At 46.4% G+C, this 12,837-nt stretch overlaps 1 protein-coding gene across 1 annotated transcript in view; it reads right to left on the reverse strand.

Annotated features, from left to right (window-relative positions):
• Positions 1–8,151: 8,151 nt before the first annotated feature.
• Positions 8,152–12,837, reverse strand: part of B3GALT6 (beta-1,3-galactosyltransferase 6) — a 39,002-nt gene continuing 34,316 nt past the window's right edge. The window contains exons 2-3 of the transcript XR_010616369.1: positions 10,751–10,851; positions 8,152–9,343 (exon numbers count right to left, since the gene is read on the reverse strand). The gene's annotated coding sequence lies outside the window, so the exon portion shown is untranslated. The remainder of the gene's footprint in view (positions 9,344–10,750; positions 10,852–12,837) is intronic.

The raw sequence follows: 12,837 nt of genomic DNA on the forward strand, positions 1-12,837 counted from the left end.
AGAGCAAGGAATGTAAATTGGCTTTGCAGAAGTATGTCAATTTTGGTGCCAAACTTTCATTTGATATCATCTCTGTCTGGCACCTCCACAGCAGGTGCTTCCCGAGATGACCTGAGGCACATGGGCACAACACGGACACGGGGCTGAGCTCTGCTAACCACAGCTCTTGTCTTGCACAACGTGCCACTGCCTCCCGCTGGGACTGTGTCCTGCCACTGTGCCCCCAGCCACAGCTACAAAGGGGGATTGCAGGAAGGTTGGCTGCTCCTGTGTCCTGTACCCCATCCCTGGCAGTGTTCAAGGCCAGGTGGGATGGGGCTTGGAGCAAGCTGCTCTAGTGGAAGGTGACCCTGCCCGTGGCAGGGGTTGGAACTGGATGAGCCAACCCAAACCGTTCCATCATTCCATGATTCCATGGAGTATCTTATTCAGGCAGAGTCTATGCCTTAATACCCACAGTGTGCTAGTTACTGTGCTGGTTTGTACCTTGGTCTCTGCTAGTTCTTAATGGCAAAAGGTATTCAGATGCTCATTTCCAAGCTAAGCAGAAATCGAGTGTACCAGATGAGCTTTCTTTGGACCCTGGGTTTGTTGTCGTATTTGTCTGAATGTAGTAAAAGGAAGCACTCCACAATTTGCCCTACTCTTCCATCCCCAAATCTCCTGGATTATCTCACCTTTGTCACTGCTCTAGCCTGCTCTTGTTCCAGGTTAACAAATCCCAGTGAGCAACAGAACTGCTGTTAGTTTGATTTCTAGCAGAGGCAGCTGTTTCATTACCTAAACCTGCACTAATAGCCTGACTCTTGAGTTTAAACTGGTGCTTTTCTGACTGAAGCCCAATGAAGAAACCACACTCATTTGGTGATCTGCAGTGATGGGCCAGTGTGTCAAGGGGAAGCTTCTGCATTTCCACCTGAACTCGTCTTTCCTGTCTTGATTAAAGTGGAAATCCACCCCGCTTCCTACCGTGGCTGTCTGTGAACTCAGGGGAAATCAGGATTACCCATCTTCTGCCTACAGGTAAAATGTGCTCTCACTGAGTGCCTTGGAACAGCTAATGTGAGATGTGATGGAAAGGAATGGTGATATAATAGTGAAAGAATGTTTCTTTTAGCTAGAAGCAATTTTTCTGCTGTGCTTTGGTATTTTTTTAAGCAAACACAGCCCCGAGTGAAACCTTTTAATGTGATGCAGAGAAGTGTGGAGAATTAGTCACCTATATTAAAAAGAGAAGGATGTAGCTTGGCAGAAAGGCATGAGGATGGTGGGGGGAAGGCTGCAGGATTTACAAGGAGACAGGTGAATTGTTGCACTGCAATGAGGTTTGGCTGGAGGGATTCTTAAGGAAGCAGGGAGTCACAGTTATATGTGCATAGAAGAGCTATGTGGAGTTCCATGCTGCTGGTAGGAAGTAGGCTAGAAGTGCCTCACTCTAAGCGTGTGCTAGATAAAGATACATTTAGCCATGCTGAGCAGAAGATTGTTTATAGAGGCAGTGCAAAGCCTGTTGCAAGAAGAGATTAAGGAGTTCAGAGAGAGACACTGCTGCACATGGAAGCAGAGAGGCCTGTTCAACCCGTAAGACTCCCAGAGCACAGGAGAAGAAGAGGCTATTTGTTGCATTAGCTTCTGTCTCTGTCTCCTTGGGCCCCGCAGCTTCTGCCTTGAGCACTTAGTTCTTTTTTAGGACACATCCTGCAACATATCCCTGGTTTCTCCTCCCTTACAGCCAGACAAATTGGACCTCATTAAGCATCCTCCCCCAGTTGCCTAGGCGCCAGGGCTGACAGTGTTGTGATGGCTAAAGAGCACGCTGACAGGGAATCTGCCTGCTGCTGAGTGACAGCCCTGGCCCCCCGCCAGCAGCGCGATAAGCAGCAAGGGCAGAGCTCAGTGCAGGGCTGCTGTAAAAGCCAGGATCTTCAATGTTTTACGAATGATGCGCTTGGTATATTGATAGTCACCGCTCAGAACCCATAGCAGAAGTGCTGTGATCCTGTTCTCGTTCTGGGAAGGCAGAAAATCCTCTTGAGTCTGCTGTGCATAGTTTTGGGAAGCGTTATGACACCATGCAGATGTCCACATTGCTGTGCTGTGTTATTCCTCGTTGCTAAAACGTGGATGCGTGATAGAAGCACCCCAAAGAAACCTCAGGGGTACTGCTTTGGACATGCTTTCATTGGGCAATGCTTTAGCTTCATGAGACTTCTGGGTGTTTAATAGCAGATTTATTCCAGTGAGCCTGAATATCACAGTTAGCTTGGGGTATTAGTCAGTCTTTTACCTGAGAATCAAGGAACAGAGCTGCATGTGGGGCCATCACAAGTGGAGGAGCAGATATTACTACTCCTTGTTACAAGTAGGTGGTTTCTTTCTCTCCATGTGTGTGTTCATTTTCTTACTGTCCCCAGCTTGTGCTTTTGCCTCACTTTGATCTTCAGATCAAAGAGCAAAGGGGATGGGGGGGAGGTGAGGGGGGGCAAGCTAGGGGCAAATTGGTCACAGAATATTAGATTTCCCATTAAACAACCCAGGAGGAAAAGAGAAAATAGAAGCAGAGGGGAAAGTCATAATGTTCTAGAGAATGGTTGTGCTTATTGTCCTGATGTGGTATGTTTGGGCTCAGATCAAACCATAAGGACTAACACAGGCACTGAACTCGTGTGGGTTCCAGTCCATACAGAGCCTCCCAGCCCTGCCTGCTCACATTGAGACCACAGGAGGGTGCCAGACCTGTCCCACATAGGACTGCTGTCACTCACATGGCAGGCAGCATGAGACACGAGTCCCTCAGAGAGCCTTGAGGCAAGATCTGCTTCTCAGCTGTGGTGAACAGACTTGGCAGAAGTGCCAGCTACTTTACAGCCAGTGATGGCACAAGATAACTGAAAGACAAAAAGTGGTGGGAAAGGCAGCTTCTTAAGACTCCAAAAGAGGATGAATGTCCAGTTCCTTCAGGAGCAATTCCCCCTTTAGTTTTCCTTCTGGATAAGCTGGAGAACACAGAAGCTTTACACTGATATGGTGCACTGGCTACTGTCACTGTGGAGCTCCCAGCCCACCTTTGCCACCCAGAGTAACCATGCCTATCCCTGCCCTTGGACTGGCAGTCAAGACAGTTCAAGGTACTGTGAGGATGCTGAGGCGCTGGCACAGGGTGCCTAGGGAAGCTGTGGCTGCCCCATCCCTGGCAGTGCTCAAGGCCAGGTTGGATACAGGGACTTGGAGCAAGCTGCTCCAGTGGGAGGTGTAAGGTCCCTTTTGGAAGGGACCCAAACCATTCTCGAGCTCTATGAAAGAGTCAACTCTGTCAGGTCCCGATGTCTTGTTATCTTTCAGCAATCTGGCATATGGCTCTTGGGAACTTAAGAGAGTTGATTCTTTCCACCTCCAGCCTGAAGGAACAGCTTTCTGGTCACGGTCCATAGAATGAAAGCAAAACATGGGAGCTGGGTAGTTGTGAAACGGACGGGTTGAAGAAATATTGTTCATTTTTCCCATTGTTTCCACTAAAGCCAGTGGCTTCCCAACCCTGACCGTGGGCACAGAGCCAGGACATAGCATGAATTAAAATAATAAACCCAATTTTCACTGGGAGAGTTGGTTCCCTTCAAACTGTGTAAATTCCTCCCTCTCCTCTCTTGTAAATAGCTTTAATACACCGCAGGCGCCAAATCACTTGACCTAGGTTAGCCTGAGAGCTGGGCTGCTTTCTGCCTGGCTGGGTAGGCCGGAGCCTGGGTTTTTCCTCCCATTCTCTGGCTGTCAATCCAGGTAATAGTCAAAGGCCTTATCTGAAATGCATTAGACTTTCAGCAAATTGTCTGGGCTCTGGGCCCTGGGTGCTGAAGGCACTCAGGCATGTAATGTGCACAAGAGGCAAGACGGTAGGTTTTAACACCCCTTGCCTCATCTATTTTCTTGGCTTGGGTTCAGCAAGTCTCCCGAGTCTGCCAGCAAGAAGCATATCCCTCTCAGTTCAACGATGTAGGCAGTGGTAACTGATCAGCTGCAAGATGCTTCTTTGAGGGCTGCGAACACTCAGCACCCGGTTTTGAGGCTGTTTTTCCTAATATAGGAAAGTTGTCACAGAGGAAGAGATGGCTTCCACGGAGGCAAAGAAAAACAAGGGGAAAGGAGATGGAATGTGGCCTGGGCAGCTGGAAGTGGCAGTGATGGGAAGAGTCCAGGATTGAGGAGTTTAACAGAAGCGTTAGGGGGTCTGAAGCAGCCTAATGTAGAAACGGTATCAGATATAAAGCTTCATTTGAAATCATGAAGGCCAGAAATGAGACTATTTGTTTTGACTCTTTGCATTAAACAGACCAAGTTTTCCCCTTCCCAAGTTATTTCCAGATCTGACTGGAGTGCATGTGCCACAGAACTCACATTTTCTTGAGCCAACAGCCTTGAGGGTTTCTATCCTCTCCCCTTGCACCTTGCTCCAAAACACTTTTAGCTGATGAATGTGGACAGTAAATATTTAAGCCCGGTCCCAGAGCAGATGTCAGAGTATGATAGTTACATCTTCTTTGCTTACATGACCCTTCTTGCGTAGTTAGGGACTGAAACACTTTTCAGTAGTCCCAATAGCTTTTATTTCTGCAAATGTTTGATTTTGCTTAAAAAAAAGTGCACAGAATACCTTTGGAGCATTGACATTAATGTCTGTTAGCACCCATTTCAATTTCACCATGCAAAATCTTTCTTGTCTTCCTGCTGATTTGTCATATGGAAAACCAGTGGTGAATCTGCATGTTTAAATGTTAATTCAGTCTGGGAAAAGAGGCAGTAACATCTAATCCATGGGATGTATCAGTCAGGAAATAACAAGGAGGCAAAGCAAACTGAGTATCTTTGGTTGTAGACGGCACCCAGTGAACTGATGTATTAGCATTTCAGGACTACCTGCACTACCCTATTTGTGCTTCCCAAGTGGAAGAGATGACCAAAATATCCCCTATGCTCAGCCTGATGTTGCTAAACCTCAGAGAACTTCCATGCCTGTTTCAGGCAGTTCACTTGACTGGGGTTCCTGTAGCCTACATGATTTTGGGCCATGTAGATTCACATACAGATAACAGTGAGGATGGGACGAGTGGTGAGGGAAAGACAGACAGATCATAGATCACCCATCATTCGTGCACTAGGAAGCATTGCAGGAATGTTAGGCTGAGAAATTAGGTAGGAAAATTAGGCTGAGAAGTTAGGCAGGAATTTTAGGCTGAGAAAGTTGGGGCTGTTCAGCCTGGAGAAGAGAAGGCTGCATGGAAGTTTAGGGAAGTTTAAATTGGATATAAGAAGGAAGTTCTTTCCTGTTAGGGTGGTGAGGCACTGGAATGGGTTGCCCAGGGAAGTTATGAATGCTCCATCCCTGGCAGTGTTCAAGGCCAGGTTGGACAAAGCCTTGGGTGAGATGGTTTAGTGTGAGGTGTCCCTGCCCATGGCAGGGGGGTTGGAACTGGATGATCTTAAGGTCCTTTCCAACCCTAACTATTCTGATTCTAATGTTCCTTGTCAGCTCTGAAAATCATCAGTCACTCTAAAATGAAGTGGCCATCATAAAGGCTATCTGGGTAACATATGAACAAATGAGGAGCACTATTTAGGTCAGGCACAATTAAGATAGAGCAAAACCAGCAGCAAAGCATGTTCCTTATCCCATTTTCTTGCAGCAAGAGATTGCTTCCATGAGCTTTCTGATGATGAGAGGCAAATCTGGTTAGGAAGGGTGGTCTTTTGGCATTGTGCACACTAGTCAGTCAAGGGACTGCTCAAAGTACGATTTTCAGACAACCACTGAACAAACACATAAGTGAATTCAAGGACCTCCTACTTCTCTGTGTAGAAGGAACAAACATGTCCAGTTTTATTGATGACTTTGAGACAAGGGCTGTCATTTTCAAGGGTTTTGTGCAATCTCCAGCAAAAGAAGCTGACTCTACTGCAAATAATGCTGTTATTAGTGGGTCAGCCTCGCTGAGTAGGAAGTCGTGATTCACGGATGTGTAACAATTGCAGTTGGCCAAAGGGAATGAAACAGAGGGAAAAGAAAACACATCAGACTGTCAATGCAGCAGGATCAGGGCCTGTTCAGTATGTGTGGTTTGGACAGCAAATTCCTAATTTGCCATGGCATCCAGAGGAACTTTACAGGAATTTAGAGGTTTGTCACTTGAATCCCATTTCAGGCTTCTGGAAAATGACATAAAGAAGCTGTCAAAATCACTTGTGCCTTTTTCTGAGCATATTAAGAAAACCTAAAGGAACCTAAAGGAACATAAAGGATCAAGAACATCTGAGTGCTTCCCTGTACCACTTAGTGTTCAGACTATTCCACCCAGCCAGAACCCATGGAGCCTTCTCAGGAAAACTGCATGGAGCTATTCAGAGAGTCATAGAATGATCCCACACAGAATAATCTGTGTTTATTTCGTATTATCAACCAGACACGTTGCTGTAAGGAGCAATGTTCTAACCAGAGCTGGGAGCAGGGGCATACAGGGCAGAAGGAGGTTATGCTGCAGTGGTCTTGATTCTGCCACAGACTTACCAGAACTGGAAAATGTGATCATTTTCAATCAACTTGTGATGAGACTATTTGTCTAACACGAACACGTCTGACCCTCTCAAGTGGGCAGAGGTTGTCTTTGCCCAGTTAACTGAGGTGGTATGAGATGGTACAACTGGATTGATTTTCTCTTCTGGGTGTGATTTAAGCACTACAGTAAGGAAAAGGTTTGGAGTTGTAATATTAGCCTGAAATAAATGTAGCAAAAAGGCATGGAGCTGGAAGGACTTCTATGGCATTACAATTGGTTGAGTGCTAGAGCTGTTCAGCAGCAGATGCCATAGCACTGTGGAACTACAGCCAGCTTGCTTTTCCCTTTTCCCCTTCCTCTGGTTGGTTTTTCCTTCCAGATTCTACTGATCCTCATAAGAGCTTATTGACCACTTCACTCTAATCCTTGGAAAGTCTCCATTTCAGAGCTACTTTTCTCACAAGCAACAGGATCTGAAATGGCAGTAATTAATTTATCCAGTGATATGAAGTGCAGTGAGAAAGCTCTAGGGAACTGTGATGCTTTTGCAATGTGCCTGAGCCAGCAAAGGGAAGCTGGAGGCATATGTTGTTTATAGTCAGGATATGACCACAGGCATGGTCAGTACTGCCTACAGAGTGGGCTTTTGCATATTGATCTTTATCTACATTGTGATGGGAGAATCCACATCTTTGGCATGAACTGGAGACCTCCTGCAAAGAAACATTTATCTTTCCCACTGTCTGTTCCTCTTAGCTCTTTGCTGTGTGGATAAACACACCATGATTTCAGCCCGTGTTCCAACAGGAGGACTTCAGTAGCCCACAGAACCAAAGGCCAACATGTGGAAGCACCACTGCCACCACTCAGTCACTTACTGTGAACATTAGAAGGTGATCAAAAGGCACTGGAGAGCATGGCTAGAGAAGACCTGCATTACTGTCTGGAAGGCAGTGTCTTGCCATGCTCTTATAGCAGGCCAAAGCTAAAACAATTAGAACACTGCATGTGTGAGCTTTGCAGCAGGTTTATCTACTCTATTTCATAGTTACCTTAACAGTGGTGAGTTGGGACCGGTCTTGTTTAACATCTTCGTCGCTGACATGGACAGTGGGATTGAGTGTGCCCTCAGCAAGTTTGCCAATGACACCAAGCTGTGTGGTCCGGTTGATACGCTGGAGGGAAGGGATGCCATCCAGAGGGACCTTGACACGCTTGTGAGGTGGGCTGATGCCAACCTTATGAAGTTCAACCACGACAAGTGCAAGGTCCTACACCTGGGTCGGAGCAATCCCAGGCACAGCTACAGACTGGGCAAAGAAGAGATTCAGAGCGGCCCTGCAGAGAAGGACTTGGGGGTGCTGGTCGATGAGAAAATGAACATGAGCCGGCTGCAGTGTGCGCTTGCAGCCCAGAAAGCCAACCGTATCCTGGGCTGCATCAAAAGGAGCGTGACCAACAGGTCGAAGGAGATGATCCTGCCCCTCTGCTCTTGTGAGACCTCACCTGGAGCATTGTGTGCAGTTCTGGAGTCCTCAACATAAAAAGGACATGGAACTGCTGGAACAAGTCCAGAGGAGGGCCACGAGGATGATCAGGGGACTGGAGCACCTCCCGTATGAAGACAGGCTGAGAAGTTGGGGCTGTTCAGCCTGGAGAAGAGAAGGCTGCGTGGAGACCTCAGAGCAGCCTTCCAGTACCTGAAGGGGGCCTATAGGGATGCTGGGGAGGGACTCTTTGTCAGGGACTGTAGTGACAGGACAAGGGGTAACAGGTTAACTTAAACAGGGGAAGTTTAGATTGGATATAAGGAGGAAATTCTTTCCTGTTAGGGTGGTGAGGCACTGGAATCAGTTGCCCAGGGAGGTTGTGAGTGCTCCATCACTGGCAGTGTTCAAGGCCAGGTTGGATGAAGCCTTGGGTGGTATGGTTTAGTGTGAGGTGTCCCTGCCCATGGCAGGGGGGTTGGAACTAGATGATCTTGAGGTCCTTTCCAACCCTAACTATTCTATGATTCTATGATTCTATGATCTGAGTCAAGTGTTGGGAGAATAATGCCTTAGTATGGAATGAACGTGTTTTCCTCCAGTTTTAACCCTTGCTCCCTACATCAAATACTCCCTCATCCTCCTGAAAAGAGTAGACGAACTGTCTGCAGACACAAAATAAGGGGTGTTTTGGGCTGACCTCTGAAAGGGGAAACCATTGTGGTAATGATGCTTGGGAAGTTGCTGTGTAAAGCAGCCAGCAAAGGAATCTTTAGGTTCTTTTAAGATTGCTTAAAATATTACTATTTCTTTTTTAAGGCGAGAGAAAACAGGAAAGTCAGAGTTTCACAATGTCTTTGCTGAAAGAAGCAGGAGACTAGGTCAGCAAGGCCAAGCCCTTGATTGGAAATCCAGAATTTATGGTTTGCTAGGTAAGCTGTATCCAATTCCAGGAGTGAAAAAGCATCCACTGACCCGTTCTGAGACTTCTTCTAATCCTTGGGCTTGATCAAGAAGGAAGTGAGAGTCCTTATACTTACAGTGATCTTGCCTGGGGGCCAGGACTGGGATTCAGGCCACAACCACATCCTGAAGTCCCAGCCTGGCCAATAACCATTGTGTGCTCACCCCAAAGCTGTGCTGAAACTGGCGCAGCCTCACCTTGGCAGTGGAACAGGAGAGGTGCTGGGTGTCACAGGGAAGGTGTAGGCTTGGCTGTGTGGCAATGTGAAGCATGAGCTACGTCCTCTCTCCATCTGGGGATGTTTTGGCTCCCATGGAGTGCTGAGAAGTGGGTTGTCAGGCTCTGAGCTGAGAATGGGAGAGAACAGCAGGATTGAGTGCTTTCAGCAGCTCCAGAAGGAATTCTCTACATGTTCATCTGCACTAGCACTTCCTCCTTCCCATGGTTAGAATAATTCCACCCATTGCCAATAGATGGAGGCTGAGCAGCAAAACATCATGCATGCAGTAAAATTGATCCTCTAATGGGAGAGTGACAATTATGGGTGCAAACAGCAGGAAAGCCAAAGCTAATCACCCTGTCAAGGAATCAGAGTTGTGACAAACCTGTGTATTATTACACAGTGTTTATTATTGTCAGTGTTTATTATTGGGCTTACTGCAGCCAAGGGTCCTGAGTTCACCTGCTGGCTCTGCTGTGAAGCCTTTAGTTTTTGGATGGCATCAGAGAAGACACTTGCCTTCTACAGACTTTAGTGTTCTTGCTGGTAAACTAAGGAAGAAAGACTCGTTAATTTCCTAGAGGTAAGACTGTGAAGATAAGCTATTGAGAATCTTCACAGCCCTCAAAGATTTGAAACAAAAGAAAAGCCCCTTCACTTCCAATGTATTCTCTTTATCAGCTCCTTCTTTCTTTGGAAGGCTGCTGCTGCCCCTTGCTGCATGACAGCAAAAAACCTTGAAGGCATGGGTGAGAGCACAGCTCATGCTCAGACTGCAAATCTTCCAAAGGATTAGGGTTTTACTTCAAATAGAGGAATGTAAATGTGTCTGGCTCCATAGTGGCTGGAAATTTCTTGCTGGAGCCAATGTTGGGCCATACTTGGCAGTGACGAGACGTTTGTTTGCCCACCCTGCTTGGACTGGAGCTCTTGGGCTGGAAAATGTTAAAATGGGCTGTGCGTGCTTGCAGTGTCACAAAGCAGAGCTGGGGGGAGGAACTGGACGTAGGTGATTATTCTCCAGTGCTCACTGTTGTATGTACTAAGGATGGCAAAGCTGGGGGAAGAAGCAGGCTTCATTTAGTCTGACTGCAAGGCTGAGAGTTTGAGCTCATCTGTTTCCCCCTCCCCTCTGTCTTTTTACTATCACTGGTTCCTGGCATTTTATCCACTTGGGGATTCACAAAGATATTTGGGGCTCTAAATCCCACTGAGGCTGGTGGGGATGTGGCATTTAAATGGGGTTTCAGGTTCTCTTTACAAATGCACGAAGGTATCATGATATAAAGTGGGCAAAAGAGAAATGTAGGAAGCAAAATAACAAGTTGGCCTCCACGTAATAGATGGAAGCAGTATCCCTGCATGGAACCAGGCAACCTGTGCATGCTGCTAAAGGTCTGAGCACACGTTACATGCAGTGCATGGATGATGAACTCGTAAGCATAGGCTGACCAGCTGCAGCACTGTGTTAGCACATGGCTTTTGAGAAGGGCAGCAATATAAAAGGCCTTGAGTGTCTCCTAGGTGGACGTACCTGCCAAGGAGGACTTGACTTTTTCTGTCCTCTGGTATTTCCAGAGGGGTTTCACTGCCATTCTCTCACGTGTGGGCAATAGGGGTCAGAAGATAAGAGCTCTGTAAAAGGTAAGCAGCTGATTACTTCTGTGCTATCCCATAATACAAACACCTGATAGAAAGGCAAATCTTGTCTGCAGAGATGCACTTTGATTTCTTCTCTTGTCATCAGCAATATTCAGAAGCCTTCTTCTGACAAAGCTTTGTTCTGCAATCTAATGTCTATATCAAATTTATGGCAGTTATGAAACAAGCAGGGTTTTGGCACAGAGCCGGGCAATTATAAAAGGGCATGAGACACAAAAAGGGACTGAAATGAATGCTCAGATAAAGTAATGATGCGGCAAATGTAGCCAGCATGTCTCTAATACTTTAAGGACTAATAAAACCCTGACAGAATGAATCTGTTCACTAACAGGATCCAGCCTTCCCTCCTGCCCTGCTTGGCCAGGGGCCAAGGGCATTATAGGAAAGCACAGGACCAGGGGACTGAAAGGTGCAGGTTCTCCCTGTAGCTCTGACTCCTGGGCTGACTTCAGGCGTGTTGCTCTATTTTCCTTCAAGTCAGGGTCTCCTGAATGCAACGGGAAGAATAACAGTACCTCTTCAGACTAGGACTTGGTCATTAGTGCAGATGAAATGCTGCGATCTCCATGAAGGACTAGCTACTCATGCTAGGAGATGAGAATCCTCTGAGCCAAGGGATGTTTGGCTTTGGTCAGCAGTTTGTGTTATCCCTTTCTGGCAAGTGTTTCCCTGGAGCTAGCCATGCCTCTTAACTCAGTTGGAAATACAATGTTGTGTGTTGTTCCCATGATTACAGATTCAAGTCATTATCAGTAATCAGTGCTTTTGTATTTTATTATCCACTCTGTGATGTGCAATGGGAGATCCAAGTTACCACTCCACTTCTAGACAAAGGAAAAGCCAACTCTGTGACGGATAAACTGACCAGAACCATCCATATGCAGCTGATAAAGTGCAGGTGCGATAATAAGGTCAGACTATGTTAAATAGACTGGAAAATGAGATCTATCTGTCATATACCAGATCTCTTTGGAAGTGCCTTACGCTTCTTCCCACCCAGGAGGTAGAAATCTGCTGCCCTTGGCCAGAGTGAAAGAAAACAGGAATGCAGAGGCAGTGTGGTCACTGTTGCATTGAAATGGGGCCTAATATGCCTGATGGGTTTAGAAACCTTGTGTTCCCTAATGAAAAATGGAATGCTCTGAAGATCTTTTATGATTATGAATCATAGGTGCCTTTAAAACCTTAAGATCTGGCATTCCCAGAACATCTAGTCCTATTAAAAGTTCTGTGAGCAGCAGCTGATCTCAATGGTAGCTTGGTAAACAGCACAGTGTCTCTTCTTGCTACCTCCTTAGATATGATGAGATATATTCCTAAAGAATGGATGGGGAATGAAAACCACCTCTCCTAGCTCAGGTACAGGAGGCAGTGTTGTCTATAACATGGAAATCTGAATGATGTTTCAGCAGTGGGTACTATGACATTGTCCTCTTCTCTGAGCTGGAATGGCTGCAAAGGGGGAGGACACCATCCTCATCTCATCAGTCACCAATAGGCAGCAAGAAATGGGGTGGAATGGCCAGAAGGAGCTATTTGTTCAGGAATACATCAAGAAATCAAGCAGTGTCTCCTTTCCCTCTTTTCCAAGAGCTCTAGGATGTTCTTATTTGGTCTTCCAGCAGAACTCTTCCCCTAACTCACAGTGAGCACCAAAGTATCTTTTATCCTGACCCTTACTGTCCTTTCCAAAGAAATCTGTTCAGTGTGGGCTTTGACAGGCTCATGCTTCAGCCCTCAATGGCAGTTTGTATTTATGTAAGTGGAACACTAATATTTACTTAAGATTATGCTGTATTTTTCAGGACTGAAGGGAAGATTATGCTGCATGCTTTTTATATCAAAGAGGTGGGGAAGAGGGAATGGTCCCGTGGTGTGCCTGAAGGACCAGAGCCTGTTCTGCTTTGCATTAAGTATGAAAATTAGAGCAGAAGGGTGTTTGGGACTAGCAGGACTTGT

The sequence above is a fragment of the Lathamus discolor genome, chromosome 16 (assembly GCF_037157495.1).
Source record: "Lathamus discolor isolate bLatDis1 chromosome 16, bLatDis1.hap1, whole genome shotgun sequence".
In the NCBI taxonomy this organism is placed as follows: Eukaryota; Metazoa; Chordata; class Aves; order Psittaciformes; family Psittacidae; genus Lathamus; species Lathamus discolor.